We start from the raw sequence: 19,018 nt of genomic DNA on the forward strand, positions 1-19,018 counted from the left end.
CGGAGCCCGCCAGTGAGCCCCCGATATAAACCGTCCAGTGCGTACTCCACCACAATATAAACCATCTAGAGCCCGGGGCCCGCCACCGAGCCCCCCCCATATAAACTATTCAGAGCTCGGGGCCTCCAGTGAACTACCACCCCCCCCACCCCCAGCGGCGCCCTCGTGCTCTCCAGTGGTTGTTCCTTCCGGCGCGATTCCTCCCGTCTCCCGCGCTCCCGCCCGCCACCCCGCTCCCTCAGGTAAGATCCCGGCGACTAAACACTCTCTCCTCACTTTCCCTCTCTCTTCCTTCCACCCTCCCCCCAACCATCCGTGCACAGGCGGCGGGCTTTCGTTTACCGGCTTAGGCCGCAGGCGCCGGCGTATTCCTCAGGCTCTGACCGACGCTCCGCGGCGCCGGGCGGCTCTTGCGTCTCTGATTCGCTCCCACGTTTTTTTTCCCCCTCCCCTCCCCCAACACCTCCCTCTTTCACCCCCCCCTCCCAAACACCGGCTCCTATTGCTTCCTTCCTTCAAATGATAATAGCCCTCCCCTCCATTCTCCCGCCCCCTTCCCCCCCACCTTCATTACTCACTCCTCCCCTTGCAGACCAAGCCGGCACTTGCGACCTCCGTCCGATAGGGGCAGGCGGGAAGCTTCTCGCCCCAGAGTGCGGGCAACGTAGGCAGGAGAGAGCCTGCCTGTACATTGCGGCCTTGAAGCCAATTGGAAGGGTGAGCGGCCATCATTGATCAAGGCAGGAATGTCAAGCCGCCGTCCTATGAGAAAGGAATCAGAAATTATCATTGACCTATGCGCCGTGAACCTTCATTCCCTCCCCATCTGGTTTAACCTATCACCTGCCAGTTTATGCTCCTCCTTCCTTCACTCCATCCTCTATTCTGGCTTCTGCCCCCCCCTTCCTGTTCCGAAGGATCTTCGACTGTTTATTTCCCTACATAAATGCTGGAGGGGAGTTTTGCAGTCACGTACAGATGATCTCAAAACATACTCTGAGATAGTACCACCCCCTTCCCAGGGAAGAACACTAGAGCTGTATTTATGGTGGGGGATCGTTTTTAAAGATGTACAGGACAAGTTTATTTTAAAATACACCATGATAGGTGCCTGGAATAAGCTGCCAGGGGCCAGGGTTGGACACCAATGTGCAAGGAATGGAGTGATGTGGATCTGTACAGGTAGAAATTAGTTTAATTTGAGTTATATTTGGTGTCCTGTGCTGTATGTTCTAAAACTCTTCTGAATTGAGGATATACAAGAGACTGCAGATGCTGGAATCTGAAGGTGGAAAAATCTGCTGGAAAAATCAACTTGTCAAGCAGCATCTGAGGCAAAGTTTTAGTTGATGATTTGGGTCAAGACCCTGCATTAGCACACTTCTGAAGGTATTGGATAGGTTCCCATTGCCTTGTTGATATGTCACAAATAAAGATTATGGCGTGGCACCTAAGCTGCACAGCAAATGCCCAGTTTAGGTTTCATTAGGATTGCTTGGTCCAAGTGTGAACCAGCAACTAAATGACCCCCTAGAAGCAAGAGGGCTAATCCTTGACATTAACACAGCACCCGGTGTAGCATCGAGGATCTCAGGTTGGTGCACTTGGAAGAGGAAGTTCCTCCAGTATTCGGAGTCGTAGCTCAAAGGCTGGAGGTCAGTCATCTCAGCTTCAGTACATTAATAGCCATCTTAAGCTGCTTCTGTGACCTTCCATCTTCAAGTTAAAAAGTCGGCAATCTTCAATTCTATTTCTAACTCCACATAGCCATCTACAGCAGCCAAACTAGACAACATCCAGGGTTTGGACTGAGTGGGGGGGGGGGTCAGTAATTTCACAGAAGATGCCAGGCATTGAACATCTCAAGAGCTGAACTACAATGCTTTGATATTTAATGGTGTTTCTGTCACCAGATTCTCCCAATACCCAGAGCTTGGGGGTTATTAAATTGAAACATAACAGTAATGACAAACAGTCAAGACTAGGTATCCTCTGGCATAGGCAGGAAAAGTGAGATGGTCCTGAAGAGAGAATACAGGGAGCTATGTTGAAAGCTGAAAGCAGGACCTCTAGCAATGCAATCTCTGTATTGCTGCATGTGCCATGTGCCAGCGAGGGTGAAAATAGGATGACATGACAGATGAACGTGTGCCTGAGAAACTGGTGCAGCAGGCAGGGTTTCAGAATTCTAGATCGCTGGGCTCTCTTTTGAGGAAGGTATGACCTGTACAAGAAGGATGGGTTACAACTGAGCCAGAGGGGGACCAGGCAGATTTACTACAGCTGTTGGGGAGGGTTTAAACTAGTTTGACAGGGGGATGGAACCAGGGTGATAGGGCTGAGAGTAGGGCAATTGGTTGACAGCAGAGACAGTGTTAGTGAGACTCAGGAAGAATAGGACAAAATTGCTGTCAGTGGGATGAGTTGCAGTGTAAAAAGGGGACAAAATTTAAAAGTCTCACAAACGTCTCAGTGGTGGTATATAAACACTTAAAGCAGACTAGCAGCTATAAGAAGAATCCTGTCCAAGTGTGTTGTTTGTCAATGGTTGCACACAACTCCAGAATGCCAGCACATGACAAATTTACTTCTGGATAGGGTCTCTCCAGATGAACCTTCATTTACATGTGTAGGAGTGGACTACTTTGGACCTTTGAGGTGAAGAGCAAAAGAAGCACAGTGAAGAGGTATGGGGTCATATTTACCTGTCTAGCTGCACGAACTGTTCACATTGAAGTGGCATCTTCCTTTGTCAATGCACTTTGACGCTTTCTAGCAAGATGAGGACAGGTTCATGAACTGTGCTCTGAGAATGCAACAAATTTTGTTAGAGCTGAGCGCGAGTTGCTAGAAGCCATTGAAAAGTGGAATCATTCACAGATCAGTGATGTCCTTCTTTGAAGAGGAATTAAGTTGATTTTAACCCACCCAGCTGGTTCACATCATGGAGGAACATAGGAGAGATTAATCAGGTCTGTGTGAAAGGTCTTCAATTCCTCCATGAAGGTACAGAATCTTGATGGAGTGTTTCCACACAGTCCTTTGAAGTAGAGGCTACTATCAATGGCCATCCAATCATTAAAGCATCCTCTAATCCTAATAATTTGGAAGCACTAACACACCCAACCATCTGTTGCTTCTGAAGACCTCACCATCCTTACCACAGGAGAGTTCTAAAAGGAAGACATCGTAGATGGAAGCAGGTCCAATACATGTCAAACTTGTTTTGGAAACGGTGGGCCACAGTTATAGGAACGTCAGAAATGGTCGGGTATAAAATGCAGTTTCCTCCCAAGAGACATTGTGCTTATAGTTGATGACACACAGCGCCCCACAATTCATGGATCGTGCGAAGAGTCATTCAAGTCTTTCTAGACGGAAGAGGATTTCTGCAGCAGGTGCACATCAAAACCAAGACAGGTTATAGGCCTATAACCAAGATCTGTCTTCTACAGGAGGCAGAGGTTTGAGGAGTGATAGCTGTAGAAGCTTCATGACTTTGACTTGACAGAGCATGGTGGTAAAGATCACTCTGTACTGGTAACATCTGACTTAGATGACTGTTACATGACTGGAAGAAGAAAGAGAACATTTGTATAAATGTTAAGATGTTTGTCCTTGAATGTCTCCTGTTTTAGAAGTACATAGTTGTAATTATTAAGGGACCAGGACCCATGTATCTTTTCTGTCTGTTGGATCCATCTATTTCCTCTCTGTATTGTAGTTTGTACCATGTTTATTATGGTAATCTGTCACATGGGTTAGGGCATGGTAGAAGCATGGTGGTATAGTTACGTATTCACATTTTGTTAGTTGCTTAGTTAAGTCTAGTGAAGAGGGGTTGAGCTACAGAGAATGATAGTTTTTTTTTGTTGACCGTTAATTGGAATATTGTTAGATCGCTTAACTACATATGGAACGCCAATCCTAATATTGCTTAAATGCGCTAACTTCGTTAATTGAAATACTAATTTAGTTTGACTACTAATTACGCTTATTATCACTTAGTTTCTTCACTAGTTTAGTTTCAATAGTTTTTTTATCGTTACCAGATCATTCATCCTTGTTGGTTTGGTAATAAAGGATCAAATGTTCCCTGGCTTAGACTCTCGTTGGTTTTGTTTTGTTTTCAAGTAACTGCTACAGTCAACATAAAAGCTAAAGAGAGGGCATATAAAAGAGCAAAAATTAATGGGAAGTTAGAAGATTGGGAAACTTTTAAAAAATCAACTGGAAAAACCATAAAGGGGGAAAAGATGAAAGCTAACCAATAATATCAAAGAGGATACTAAACTTTTTTTCAGATAGATAAAGAGCAAAAGAGAGATGAGAGTAGTTGTTGGACTGCTGGAAAATTATGCTGGAAAGGTAGTTATGGAGGATAAGGAAATAGTGGACGAACTGAATTAGAAGATTTTGCATCAGTCTTCACCATACTATAGAAGACACTAGCAATATGCTGGAAGTTTGAGAATGTCAGGGGGCAGAAGTGAGTGCAGTTGCTATTACTAGGGGGAGGGTGCTCAGGAAGCTGACAGGTCTGAAGGCAGATAAGTCACCTGGACAGATGGACTGCAGCTCAGCGTTCTGAAAGAGGTAGCTTAAGAGATTGTGGAGGCATTAGTAATGATCTTTCAGGAATCATAGCCAGAGACACCTTAAATGGAAAATCCTACCAAAACTAGTGGTTAGGGCCCAGTCCATCACGAGTAAAGCTGTCCCCACCATTAAGCACATCTACACAGAGTGTCGTCGCAGAAAAAACAACATTCATTATCAGGAACCCTCATCACTCTCATCACTCAGTTCATGCTCTCTACTGCCTTCAGGAAGAAGAACATGAGATTGAAGAGACCTTGAAAGTAAGTCCATAGGTTGTGGTAACAGTTCAGTGACGGGGCAAGTGAAGTTGAGTGAAGTTATCCCCTGGGCCTGATGGTTAAGGGATAATAACTGTTCCTGAACCTGGTGATGTGACTCTTGAGGCTCCATGTTCTTGAAGTTTATTACTTATTTATCTTACTATAATAATATATTTTTTCTCTTTTTGTATTTGCAAGCTGGTTGTCCACCCAGCTTGTATGGAGGGATATGAGCTGGGTGCAGGTCAATGGGACTAGGCAGATTAATGGTTTGGCACAGGATCGGCCAAATGGCCTGCTTCAACGCTGTATTGTATATTGTTCTATGACAGTATTTCCCACACATAAGTAACTCAGTAGCTTGATGTTCGACCTACCACCCTAAACATATGTTGCTTCCATCTGTCTTTGCTCTTAATTGAAGGTAAATGATCTCTCAGCAATATTGAAGAACAGTTCTTAGAGAACACTGCTCAATACCTTGAGTCAACACCAAAAGATAATTGCACTAATTATTTTATTGCTGTGAGAAATGCCCTAACCTTAGATTTGCTGCTATTTCCTCTATTTAATATCAGCAATGCAGCATGTGTGAAAGGTAATAAACAAATAAAGGTTTCTTTTCCAGAGGAAAGTGAGGCTAACACCTTTCAGTGGTTTGCTGGGTCCTTGCGCCATTGATACACACACACTGTCTCGTACAGCTTTCAATAAGTCTCAGACTCCTGAGAATTCGAGCCCAGCCAAGAGCTCCAATTGCCAATATATTTGAAGGAGTCTGGATTCAGAAGCTTAACTAAGTTCTGTAAGTCTGACCAACTGATGACCTTGCGTGGGTAATGACCACGCATGCGTTCAAGGTCAGCAGTGGACGTGACAGGGAATGAGGAAAGGTGCAGCTTACTCGTATCATTTCATATCGCCAGATCATATTGTTTCCTCGCGACGTGGTAGCACGTTGCGGCTTGGTGGTTGGGGACCGCTGCTGTAAGACATGGGAGCAGAATTAGGTCATTTGGCCCAGTGGGTCTGCTCCACCATTCCATCTTGGCCCATTTATTTTCCTTCAACCCCATTATCCTGCCCTCTCCCCATAACCTTTGATACCTTTAATAATCAAGAACCTATCGACCTCCACTTTAAATATACTCAATGACTTGGACTTCACAACCACCTGTGGCAATGAATTCCACAGATTCACCATCCTCTGGCTAAAGAAATTCCTCCCTCTTTGTTCTAAAGGGACATCCTTCTATTCTGAGGCTGTGACCTCTGGTCCTAGACATCACCCACTATCGGAAATATCCTCACCTCGTCCACACTATATAAATAATAATTGACAATTATAAATTATTCATGTATGTTATGTCATTGTTAATTCATCACAAGCAATTTAATTTAATTTAATTTCCTAATTCCATCATTCCTTTCGACCCTATTCTGAGCCTAACCTCCCATTTTAGTGACTACAGAAAATATTTTGTAATTCTCTTTAACAATTTAATGTTAATTTTCCTTTCTACTTATGGACTCATGGCACGGCAGACGGTTCAGCCCATCAGATCCACATGGCTCTGAACTGAACTCCCCCATCAATCCCATTCCCTTTCCCCTTGCCACTGCACCCAATTTGCTATTTCACTATCGTTATCTCTGCTTTCCCACTCAGTTTCCCTTAAATTTCCACTGCAGGAATTTGTGATTAATAAATTGATTGTCTCAAAAAAAAAGTCTTAGTATGTTCTGGTAAGAAGCCAGTCTCTTCACAGGTACAAAATGGGCCTGTTCAGCAGCTGCTAGGTGGGCGTTAGTATATTTTCCTTTTGCAGCACCTTCAGTATTGATTTCCCTGTGGCAGTGTTTCTGTTGTCATTGTTATTTAGGGGTCAAGCATCAGTGTTTCAACTTGACCAGATGACTCTGTTCCATACAGACAGGAACTCACTGTTGAGGAAATCCAAAGGAGGTGGAATCTGTACGTAGATCAACAAATGTTGGTACACAAACTTATCTGTAGCTAGTAGTTACTGTTCTGAGGAAATTGAGCATCTCATAATTAAATGCCACCATATTACCTAGCGTCCTATCCGGCGGGGGGGGGGGGGGGGGAGTCTCGTACTCTCAGTCACTTCACGCCACGGAAACCGGCATAAGCACCGGCCTGATGGGCCACAAGGCTCGTGACAGACTTTAATAATAAATATTACCTGCTCAGGGAGCTTACTGTTATGTTTCATCACCACTGTCTACATCCTATCCCCGCTGAGCACGAATGCCAAGGACACACTGGGAGATCTTCACAGTATTACCAGCTCTCTACAGAACAAGCATCTAGATGGTTTCTTCACAATTGCAGGAAACTTCAATCAGGTTAACCTGCTGGACATTTTACACAAGCTCCACCAACACATCACTACTAGGGGAACAAACAGACTGGACTCTGTTTATACAAACAGATGCGTTACTTACAAAGCCATCCCACACCCTCATTTTGGTGTAGTTATTTATAAACATAGCAAACATTAGCCAATATACAGTACACTCAGTGACTACTTTAGGTTATTGTACCTAATAAAGTGGCTACTGAGTGTATGTTCACAATCTTCTGCTACTGTAGCCCATCCACTTCAAAATTCAATGTGGAGTACTTTCAGAGATGCTCTTCTATACACCACTGTTGTGATGCAAGGTTATTTGAGTTACTGTCAGCTTGAGCCAGTCTAGCCATTCTCTTCTGACATCTCTCATTCACAGGGTATTTTCACTCAAAACTACCACTCAGTGGATGTTGCTTGTTATTTTACACCATTCTCTGTGAACTCTAGAGACTGTTGTGTGTGAAAATCCCAGGAAATCAGCAGTTTCTGAGATACTCAAACCACCCTGTCTGGCACCAACTATCATTAAACAGTCAAAGTCACTTAAATCACATTTCTTCCCCCATTCTAATGCTTGGTATGAAAAATAACAACCCTCTTGACCATGCCTGCATCTTTTTATGCATTGAGTTGCTGCCACATGATTGGCTGATTAGATATCTGCATTGACAAGGTGTACCTAATAATGTGGCCACTGAGTGTTTATAGAAAATATTTCAATTACTGTCAATTGCTACTTTCTAAAAGGGGAAATGTTTGCAAGAGGCTGGACTGTACTCACATGAACTTCAAGAAAAAGTTAGGATCAGCTTCATACCTACAAGAAGAGTTCTTTAACAGTATTGTTCAAGTAGCCTAAATTACATCTCTGCTTTGGAAACTGAAACCCAAATTAGTTAAAAATACTTATAACACATTATTGTTGAGATTGTAGTCGAAGCATTTTGATGTAACATTACTTATACTTACCTAATGATACCTTTGAACTCTTACCACAAGGCTACTAAAAAGACTGCTTGCAAGCACAGGCCAATGATAGGGCAAAATTGCAGTCAGTAGGATAAATTGCAATGTAAAATGGGGACAAAATTTAAAAGGGTGATGAATACAGGACTGAAGGTGTTATACTTGAATGCACACAGTATATAGAATAAGGTAGGTGAACCGGTAGCACAGTTACAGGTTGGCAGGTATGACATTGTGGGTATCACTGTGTTGTGGTTGAGGGAAGATTATGGAAGGGTGTACATTGTATCGAAAGGACAGGCAAGTAGGCAGAGGGGTTGGGGTGGCTCTGTCGTAAAAAAAATAAATCAAATCCTTAGAAAGAGGTGACACACACAAAATGCTGGAGGAACTCAGCAGGCCAGGCAACTTCTACGGAAAAGAGTACAGCCAACATTTCAGGCCGAGACCCTTCAGCAGGACTGAAGGAAAAAAAAGATGAGGAGTCAAAGTTAGAAGGTGGGGGCAGGGGGAAGGGAGAGGAGGAAGAAATACAAGGTTATTACTGAAACTGGGAGGTGGGAGTGGTGAAGTAAAGAGCTGGGAAATTGATTGGTGAGAGAGATACAGGGCTGGAGAAGGGGGAATCTAATAGGAATGGACAGAAGGCCATGGAGTAAAGAAAAGGGGAGGAACACCAGAGAGAGGCAATGGTGATAGGGTGAGAAAGGGAAAAGGGGATGGGGAATGGTGAAGGGGACATTACCAGAAGTTGGAGAAATCGATGTTCATGCCATCAGGTTGAATGCTACCCAGACAGAATATAAGGTCCTCCAACATGAGTGTGGCTTCATCACAACAGTAGAGGAGGCCATGGATTGACATGTCAGAATGGGAATAGGTATTGGAATTAAACTGAGTGGCCACTGGGAGATCCCACTTTTTCTGGCAGACAAAGCGTAGGTGCTCAACGGTGCTGTCTCCCAATCCATATCAGGTCTTGCCGATATGCAGGTGGCCGCACCAGGAGCAATGGATACAGTAGATGACCCCAACAGACTCACAGATGAAGTGTCACCTCACTGGAAGAACTGTTTGAGGCCCTGAATGGTAGAGAGGAAGGAGGTGTAGGGGGCAGGTGTAGTACTTGTTCTGCTTGCAAGGATAAGTGCCAGGCAGGAGATCAGTGCAGAGGGATGAATGGACAAGGGAGTCGCGTAGGGAACATCCGAGGATACACATTGTATTGAAAGGACAGGGAGGTAGGCATAGTGGGTGGGGTGGCTCTGTTGGTAAAAATTGAAATCAAATCCTTAGAAAGAGGTGACATAGGATCAAAAGATGTAGAATCCATGTGGGTAGAGTTAACTGCAAGGGTAAAATGACCCTGATGGGAGTTATATACAGGCCTATGAACAGTAGCCAGATTGTGGGTTGCAAATTATAGAAGGAGAAAGAAGAAGCATGTCAAAAGGCCAATGTTATGATAGTCATGGGAGATTTCAATAGGCAGGTAGACTGGGAAAATCAGGTTTGTGCTGGATCCCAAGAGGGGGAATTTATAGAATGCTGACAAGATGACTTTTCAGGGCAGCTCATAGTTGAGCCCACTAGGGGATCAAATATTCTGGATTGAGTGTTGTGCAATGATCCGGAATTAATTAGAGAGCTTAAGGAAGCCTTAGGTAACAGTGATCATAATATGATAGAATTCACCCTGCGACTTGAGAGGAGGAAGCTAAAGTCAGATATATCAGTATTTAGGCCAAAGTTGAGTGGAAGGGGACACTAGCGGGGAAATGATGGCAGCCAATAGGATACCAAAGCTTTCACCAGAAATATAAAGAGTAAAAGAGAGGTGAGTGTAGATATCGGACCGCTACAAAAATGATGCTGGAGAGGTAGTAGTGGGCACAAGGAAATGGCAAACGAACTGAATAATTATTTTGCATAAGTCTTCACTATGGAAGACGCTAGTAGTATGCCAGAAGTTCAAGACTGTCAGGGGGAAACCATAGAAACTACAGCACAGAAACAGGCCTTTTGGCCCTTCTTGGCTGTGCCAAACCATTTTCTGCCTAGTCCCACTGACCTGCACACGGACCATATCCTTCCATACACCTCCCATCCATGTATCTGTCCAATTTATTCTTAAATGTTAAAAAAGAACCTGCATTTACCACCTCGTCTGGCAGCTCATTCCATACTCCCACCACTCTCTGTGTGAAGAAGCCCCCCCCCCAATGTTCCCTTTAAACTTTTCCCCCCTCACCCTTAACCCATGTCCTCTGGTTTTTTTCTCCCCTTGCCTCAGTGGAAAAAGCCTGCTTGCATTTACTCTATCTATACCCATCGTAATTTTATATACCTCTATCAAATCTCCCCTCATTCTTCTACGCTCCAGGGAATAAAGTCCTAACCTATTCAACCCTTCTCTGTAACTGAGTTTCTCAAGTCCCGGCAACATCCTTGTAAACCTTCTCTGCACTCTTTCAACCTTATTTATATCCTTCCTGTAATTTGGTGACCAAAACTGAACACAATACTCCAGATTCGGCCTCACCAATGGCTCATACAACCTCATCATAACATTCCAGCTTGTATACTCAATACTTTGATTAATAAAGGCCAATGTACCAAAAGCTCTCTTTACGACCCTATCTACCTGTGACGCCACTTTCAGGGAATTTTGTATCTGTATTCCCAGATCCCTCTGTTCCACTGCCTTACCATTAACCCTGTATGTTCTACGTTGGTTTGTCCTTCCAATGTGCAATACCTCACACTCGTCAGTATTAAACTCCATCTGCCATTTTTCAGCCCATTTTTCCAGCTGGTCCAAGTCCCTCTGCAGGCTCTGAAAACCTTCCTCACTGTCTACTACACCTCCAATCTTTGTATCATCAGCAAACTTGCTGATTCAATTTGCCACATTATCATCCAGATTATTGATATAGATGACAAATAACAATGGACCCAGCACTGATCCCTGTAGCACACCAATAGTCACAGGCCTCCACTCAGAGAAGCAATTCTCTACCACCACCCTCTGGCTTCTTCCATCGAGCCAATGTCAAATTCAATTTACCACCTCTCCATGTATACCTAGCGACTGAATTTTCCTAACTAACCTCCCATGCGGGACCTTGTCAAAGGCCTTACTGAAGTCCATGTAGACAATATCCACTGCCTTCCCTTCATCCACTTTCCTGGTAACCTCCTCGAAAAACTCCAATAGATTGGTCAAACATGACCTACCATACACAAAGCCATGTTGACTCTCCCTAATAGGTCCCTGTCTATCCAAATGCTTGTAGATTCTGTCTCTTAGTACTCCCTCCAATAACTTACCTACTACCGACGTTAAACTTACTGGCCTATAATTTCCCGGATTACTTTTCGATCCTTTTTTAAACAACGGAATAACATGAGCCACTCTCCAATCCTCCGGCACCTCACCTGTAGACAGCGACATTTTAAATATTTCAGCCAGGGCCCCTGCAATTTCAACACTATTCTCCTTCAAGGTCTGAGGGAACACCATGTCAGCTCCCGGGGATTTATCCACTTTAATTTTCCTCAAGACAGCAAGGACCTCCTCCTTTTCGATCTGTGCAGTTTCCATGATCTCACTACTTGTTTCCCTTAATTCCATAGACGTCATGCCAGTTTCCTTAGTAAATACAGACGCAAAAAACCTATTTAAGATCTCCCCCATTTCCTTTGGTTCCGCACATAGCCGACCACTCTGAAGTGCGTGAAGTTGCCATTACTAAGGAGAAGGTGCTTGTGAAACTGAAAGGTCTGAAGGGATACAATGGTGCTATAAAGTTTGTGAACCCTGTAGAATTTTTTCTATTTCTTCATAAACATGACCTAAAATGTGATCAGATCTTCGCCCAAGTCCAAAAACTAGATAAAGAGAACCCAATTAAATAAATAACAAAAACATTGTACTTGTTCATTTATTTATTGAGAAAAATGATCCAATATTACATGTATTTGTTGGGAAAAAAATGTAAACCTCTGGGCTAATACCTTCTACAAAAGCTATTTGGAGTCAGGTGTTCCAGTCAATGAGATGCGATTGGAGATGTGGGTTGTAGAGGTGCCCTGCTCTGTAAAAACACACACACAGTCAGGTTACTGACAGAGCCTGCTCTTTTCAAGAAATATCTGTTTATGTGCACCATTCTGTGATCAAAACAATTTTTAGAGGACCTGAGAAGAAGAAGAATTGTAGCGATGCATGAAGCTGGAAAAGGCTATAAAAGCATTTTTAATGACCTGAGTGTTCATCAGTCCACAGTAAGGGAAATTGTCTACAAATGGAGGAAATTCAGTACTGTTGCTACTCTCCTTAGGAGTGGGTATCCTGCAAAGATCACACCAAGAGCACAACATGCAATGCTGAAAGAGGTTAAAAATGACCCATGGGTAACAGCAAAAGACCTGCAGAAATCTCTAGGATTTGCTAAGGTCTCTGTTCGTGTGTGCATGATAAGAAGAACACTGAACAAGAATGGTATTCATGGAAGGACCCCTTGGAGGAAACCACTGCTCTCCAAAAAAAAACATTGCTGCACAACTCAAGTTTGCAAAAGACCACCTGGATGTTCTTTGTGGATGATATGAAGATAGGTGTAGGGGCATGTAGTGTTTAGGAAGCAGGGAGCTGCAGAAGGACTTAGCAAGTCAAGGAGAATGGGCAAAGAAGTGGCTGATAGAATACAGTGTTGGAAAGTGTATGGCCATGCACTTTTGGTAGAAGAAATAAAAATGTGCATTATTTTCTAAATGGAGAGAAAATTCAGAAATCCAAGATGCAAGTAGACCTGTGATTCATAGAAACATAGAAAATAGGTGCAGGAGTAGGTCATTCGGCCCTTCGAGCCTGCACCGCCATTTACTATGATCATGGCTGATCATCCAACTCAGAACCCCGCCCCAGCCTTCCCTCCATACCCCCTGATCCCCGTAGCCTCGTGCAGGATTCCCAAAAGGTTAACTTGCAGGCCGGTGAGGAAGGCAAATGCAATGTTAGCATTCATTTCGAGAGGAGTAGAATATAAAAGCGAGGATGTAATGTTGAAGCTTTATAACACACTGGTAAGGCCTCAAAAGGTATTTGAGTATTGTGAGCAGTTTTAAGTAAGATGTGCACGGATAAAATGCTCCATCCCAGGCAACACCCTGGTGAATCTTTTCTGCACCCTTTTGTGGCTTGGGAGCATTGTTGTCTTCTTCAGTAGTAGGTCAGAATGAAGGGACCTTGGTGAATTTGTTTCCCTCGTAGAGGGATACCATTCAAATTAACCCTAACAACAGTGCACAGGAACAGAGAAGTTCAGTGCAAGTGTGGCAATTCGTTAACCACCCTATTCTGTATCGTTTATTTTAGTTCACTCAAGAGGATGTAACTTCCACAGGTCAGTTAGGGTGATGTGGATGGGAATGGTTTGGTGGCAAACAAAAGCAGTGGCCTAGAACAGTAGGGCTGAATGGTCTGTTTCTGTGCCAGATGCCCCACACAATGGTGTGAGGAATGGAGACACATAGGACAGGTTTCTATTGTAAAAAGGTATTTGGGAACCAGTCGGGTTTTTTAATGACAAACTGACACTGGGCATGATGATCACTTGTACTAAGTACACTTTTTTTTAAAAAAATTCAAAAAAAAATTAAATCCTTAAACTATTATGATGCACTTTAGAACATAGAACAGTTATGCCAATCCTTTAACCTACTCCAAAATCGATCTAACCCTTCCCTCCCATTTAGAGCCTCCATTTTTTCTTTATTCACATGGCTGAGAGTCTCTTAAATGTTCCTAATGTATCAGCCTCTACCTCCTCCCTAGGCAGCACATTCCACTTGCCGACTACTCTGTGTAAATACTTACCTCTTACTTCCCCATCATACTTTCTTCCATCATCTTAAAATTGTGATACCTCATATTTAAGTTCAAAGTAAATTTATTTTCAAAGTTACTATATACTACCTTGTGATTCATTTTTTTGCATGCATTTAGTGGAATAAAAATAAAGATATAATGATTCTGGTTAATTGCGATACATCAGGACCAGTACATTTTGGCTCAACAAAGCAGCTGTTCCAATTAGCCAGTGTTTCATGGAAATAGTTGAAAAGGTATAAAAACACAAAGTACTGAGTTACAAATTATGTATTTAAATGAAACATGGAATAAGTTAGTACACTATCAATACTACTACAGTATTATTAAACTTTGTTTTAGTTCCTAATGGTTATCTGGGATATTCAACCAATGCACACTGCCATGTTCTCTTGAATGACTGTAAATTAACAAAATCAGCTGACATCTAGTGCAGATAATGAACTGCTTTCATACAACTTCCAATGATTTCATTCTCCAAATCTTCATTTTCATTGCAACTTTCAAGATGATTGTCAATATCTTCAATTTCTTTGTAGTGCCTAACTTTTTGAAGTAGTGAAATAGTTTAATTTTCACTCACAGCCTGAATGCTTGAAACTGCAATGAGCTAAACAGTTATGAATTGTCTTACTGCTTACTTTTCATCAATGATCAGTGACAGAAATCATTGCTTTTTGAACACAAGCACACACAACTAATGCTCTTTAAAAACTGTTCACTCTAAGCACAGTGTAGTGTCTAATGGCCACTCCAGTGCACACGACTGACACTAGATAGAAACTGTTCGGCAATAGTTTCCGTCCTAATTAAGCAGCACAGTGTCTTTAAGAGCTGTTCCAAATAAATGACTGCCCAATGAGTCGATGGCCCAATTAACTGGAATCCACTGTAATAGGATTTACAAAAAACTATACAAAGACTGACAAAGATAAATAGCAATTTTTTTTTAAATTCTAAGAATGTGAGTTGTAAAGAGTCCTTGAAAGTCAGTCTGTAGGCCAAAGAATCAGAGGAGTGGTGACTGAAGTTATCCACACTGGTTCAGGAGCCTGATGGTTGTAGGAATAACCTGAACCTGGTGGTAGGGGTCTAAACCTTCTATACTGCCTACCTGATTGTAGTAGTGAGAAGAGGTCATGGCTTGGATGGTGGGAGTCTTTGAAGATGGATGCTGTTTTCTTGTGGCAGTGTTCCATGTAAATGTACTCAATGGTAGGGAGGGCCATATCCACCATTGTGTACAATTTTCCATCCCTGGACATTGGTATTGCCATACCAGGCCATGATGCAACCAGTCAGGATACTCTCCACGGTACCTCTATAGACGTTTGCCAACATGCTGAATCTATGCAAACTTCCAAGAAATTCACATAGCTGCACTTCAGATTTACGAGTACTTTATCATAACCACCATACCACCTACCTCAGCAAGACACTTAAACTGATAGTTTGATATGGAGATCAAAGGCAGATCTGTGAATGGTTGCACAACCCAGAAGCCCTTCTTTCCTATAAGCTGCAATGCTGAAAGTGGGAATACAGATGGAGCCAATTCAATATAGTTTACATTGGAAGTACAATTCCACAGCACTCTCGAGTGGAAGGGAAACTTTCCAAAAGCCCTTTTGGTTCATTTTTTACCTCCATGCCGATTTTTACTGACCTCAGTATGTAGCCTAGAGCTCCAATATTCCTGTGTGAGAAAGTGCTCAATGTCAGTAAAATCAAGGAATTGATTGTGGACTTCAGGAAGGGGAAGGCAAAAGAACACACACCAGTTCTCATCAAGAGATCAGCAGTGGAAAGGGTTTAAGTTCCTGGTGGCAATATCTCTGGAGATCTATCCCAGGCCTAAAACATTGATGCAATTACAAAGAAAGCACGACACTGGCTATATTTCATGAGAAGTTTGAGGAGATTTGCAAAGACTCTAACAAATTTCTACATATGTACTATGATCAGATTTCTAAAGGGACAATTAACCCATGTGCATTACATCACTATAATTTTCCCTCACTCTTTGCATGACTTATTTAATTTTATGTGCAGTGAGTTTCCAGTTAATTGGAGCATTGGTTAATCAGGGCAGCCATTTATTTGGGACAACTCTTAAAGAACAAACACTAATCGAGAAAATAGCTGGGATTCCCTTCATTTATTTGGGGCACTATTCCGCTTAATTGGGGCAGGAGACTGTTGCTGAAAAGTTTCTAAATAGTGTCAGTCATGTGTACTTGCGTGGCTATTAGACACATCACCATGCTTTGAGGTAACAGTTTTTAAAATAGTGTCAGTTGCATGTCTTTGTATTCAAAAAACAGCATTTTTTTTTCACTGATATTTGGTGAGAAATAAGCAGTAAGACAATTCAGAACTGTTTTGCTCACTGTGGTTTCAAGCATTCAGGCTTGGAGATGCCAGAAACAGCCAGGAATGAAAATGAAGCAATTTCACTACTTTAGCAAATTAGGAACTACAAAGAATTTGAAGGTATCAACAATCATCTTGAATGTACAATGAAAATGAAGAGTTGGAGGATGCAACCATCAAAAATTATATGAAGGTAGTCCATTATCTACACTTAGGTGTCTGCACTGAGTTTGTTCATTTACAGTCAATCAAAAGAACACAACAGCATACAGTAAGCTCTCACCTGTGGCTCCAAACAGCTGTTTGCATTCAACAGCAGGCACATCCCAGTAAACCATTTCAACAGGTAGGCTAAATCAGGTGAGGGTAACTAGCGGGCCTTGTACCCCTGTGAGATAAGGTCATGCCTGTCCTAGCATTCAAATCTAGCTCCTACGAACTAGGTAGGTAAGATGTACAGTGAGATCCAATGGCCAGAAAGGTGATTCTGCAATGCTCTGTGGAGAGCGAAGGGCATGACAAGGCACAAAATAAGTAACAGTTAACCAAGGCAAAGAATGAAGACCTCAGTTGTGACGACCTTTGTACCACTGGACCTGGACTTTTGGGTGTGAGACAGTGGAACTGCCCCAGTGACATGGTGTTTCCACTTTTAAAACACCTGCAACAGGTTTTCTGCCATTGGCCTATTCAATGGACAACCACCAAGCCAACTATGAGGAGCTAAGATCCCGTAGTTCCTCATACTGTTGATAGTAGAAACATAGAAACATAGAAAATAGGTGCAGGAGTAGGCCATTCGGCCCTTTGAGCCTGCACCGCCATTCAGTATGATCATGGCTGATCATCCAACTCAGAACCCTGTACCTGCCTTCTCTCCATACCCCCTAATCCCTTTAGCTACAAGTGTTCTAACTTGTTTTGTAACACACATCAAAGTTGCTGGTGAACGCAGCAGGCCAGGCAGCATCTCTAGGAAGAGGTACAGTCGACGTTTCAGGCCGAGACCCTTTGTCAGGACTAACTGAAGGAAGAGTTAGTAAGAGATTTGAAAGTGGGATGGGGAGGGGGAGATCCAAAATGATAGGAGAAGACAGGAGGGGGAGGGATGGAGCCAAGAGCTGGACAGGTGATTGGCAAAGGGGATATGAGAGGATCATGGGACAGGAGGTCCGGGGAGAAAGACAGGGGGGCGGGGGGGGGGGACCAGAGGATGGGCAAGGGGTATAGTCAGAGGGACAGAGGGAGAAAAAGGAGAGAGAGAGAAAGAATGTGTGTATAAAAATAAATAACGGATGGGGTACGAGGAGGAGGTGGGGCATTAGCGGAAATTAGCGAAGTCGATGTTCACGCCATCAGGTTGGAGGCTACCCAGACGGAATATAAGGTGTTGTTCCTCCAACCTGAGTGTGGCTTCATCTTTACAGTAGAGGAGGCTGTGGATAGACATGTCAGAATGGGAATGGGATGTGGAATTAAAATGTGTGGCCACTGGGAGATGCATTTTAATTCCACATCCCATTCCCATTCTGACATGTCTATCCACAGCCTCCTCTACTGTAAAGATGAAGCCCCACTCAGATTGGAGGAACAATACCTTATATTCCGTCTGGGTAGCCTCCAACCTGATGGCGTGAACATTGACTTCTCTAATTTCCGCTAATGCCCCACCTCCCCCTCGTACCCCATCCGTTATTTATTTTTATACACACATTCTTTCTCTCACTCTCTTTTTTCTCCCTCTGTCCCTCTGACTATACCCCTTGCCCATCCTCTGGTTCCCCCCCCCTTGTCTTTCTCCCCGGACCTCCTGTCCCATGATCCTCTCATATCCCCTTTCCCAATCACCTGTCCAGCTCTTGGCTCCATCCCTCCCCCTCCTGTCTTCTCCTATCATTTTGGATCTCCCCCTCCCCCTCCCACTTTCAAATCTCTTACTAACTCTTCCTGCAGTTAGTCCTGACGAAGGGTCTCAGCCTGAAACGTCAACTGCACCTCTTCCTAGAGATGCCGCCTGGCCTGCTGCGTTCACCAGCAACTTTGATGTGTGTTGCTTGAATTTCCAGCATCTGCAGAATTCCTGTTGTTTAACTTGTTTTGTATTTCATTTAAGTACATTATATTTGACTTAATTAAATGGTAGTTTGTCTTTTTATACCTTTTGAACTATTTCCATGAAACCTCGGCTAATTGAGGCCGTCGCTTAATTGGGCCAAAATGTACTGGTCCTGATGTGTACCAATTAACTGGAATCCATATATATATCAGAATCAGGTTTACTATCACTGGCAAGTGTCATGAAATTTGTTAACTTAGCAGCAGCAGTTCAATGCAATACATAATATATGAATAGATAAAAAATCATGCAAAAACAGAAATAGTATATATTAAAAAAGTGAGGAAGTGTTCATGGGTTCAGTGACCATTTAGGAGTTCTTCAAACTCCTAATAAGCTATAGTCGCTGTCTTGCCTTCTTTATAGCTGCATCAATATGTTGGGACCAGGTTAGGTCCTCAGAGATCTTGACACACAGGAACTTGAAACT

The 19,018-nt window shown here is 43.0% G+C and overlaps 1 protein-coding gene and 1 long non-coding RNA gene across 3 annotated transcripts in view; one reads left to right on the top strand and one right to left on the bottom strand.

Moving 5' to 3' along the window:
• The window catches only part of adar (adenosine deaminase RNA specific), a 110,362-nt gene extending 109,699 nt beyond the window's left edge, over nucleotides 1-663 (bottom strand). The window contains exon 1 of one of the 2 annotated variants that reach the window (XM_072282127.1): nucleotides 579-663. The gene's annotated coding sequence lies outside the window, so the exon portion shown is untranslated. Of the gene's footprint in view, nucleotides 1-342; nucleotides 452-578 lie in introns of those variants that run through there. The other variant, XM_072282108.1, reaches the window with a different exon arrangement.
• The window catches only part of LOC140211946 (uncharacterized), a 62,757-nt gene continuing 43,928 nt past the window's right edge, over nucleotides 190-19,018 (top strand). Inside the window, exon 1 of the long non-coding RNA XR_011889608.1 lies at nucleotides 190-242. This is a non-coding gene — a long non-coding RNA (uncharacterized lncRNA). The remainder of the gene's footprint in view (nucleotides 243-19,018) is intronic.

The sequence above is a fragment of the Mobula birostris genome, chromosome 2 (genome assembly GCF_030028105.1).
Source record: "Mobula birostris isolate sMobBir1 chromosome 2, sMobBir1.hap1, whole genome shotgun sequence".
In the NCBI taxonomy this organism is placed as follows: Eukaryota; Metazoa; Chordata; class Chondrichthyes; order Myliobatiformes; family Myliobatidae; genus Mobula; species Mobula birostris.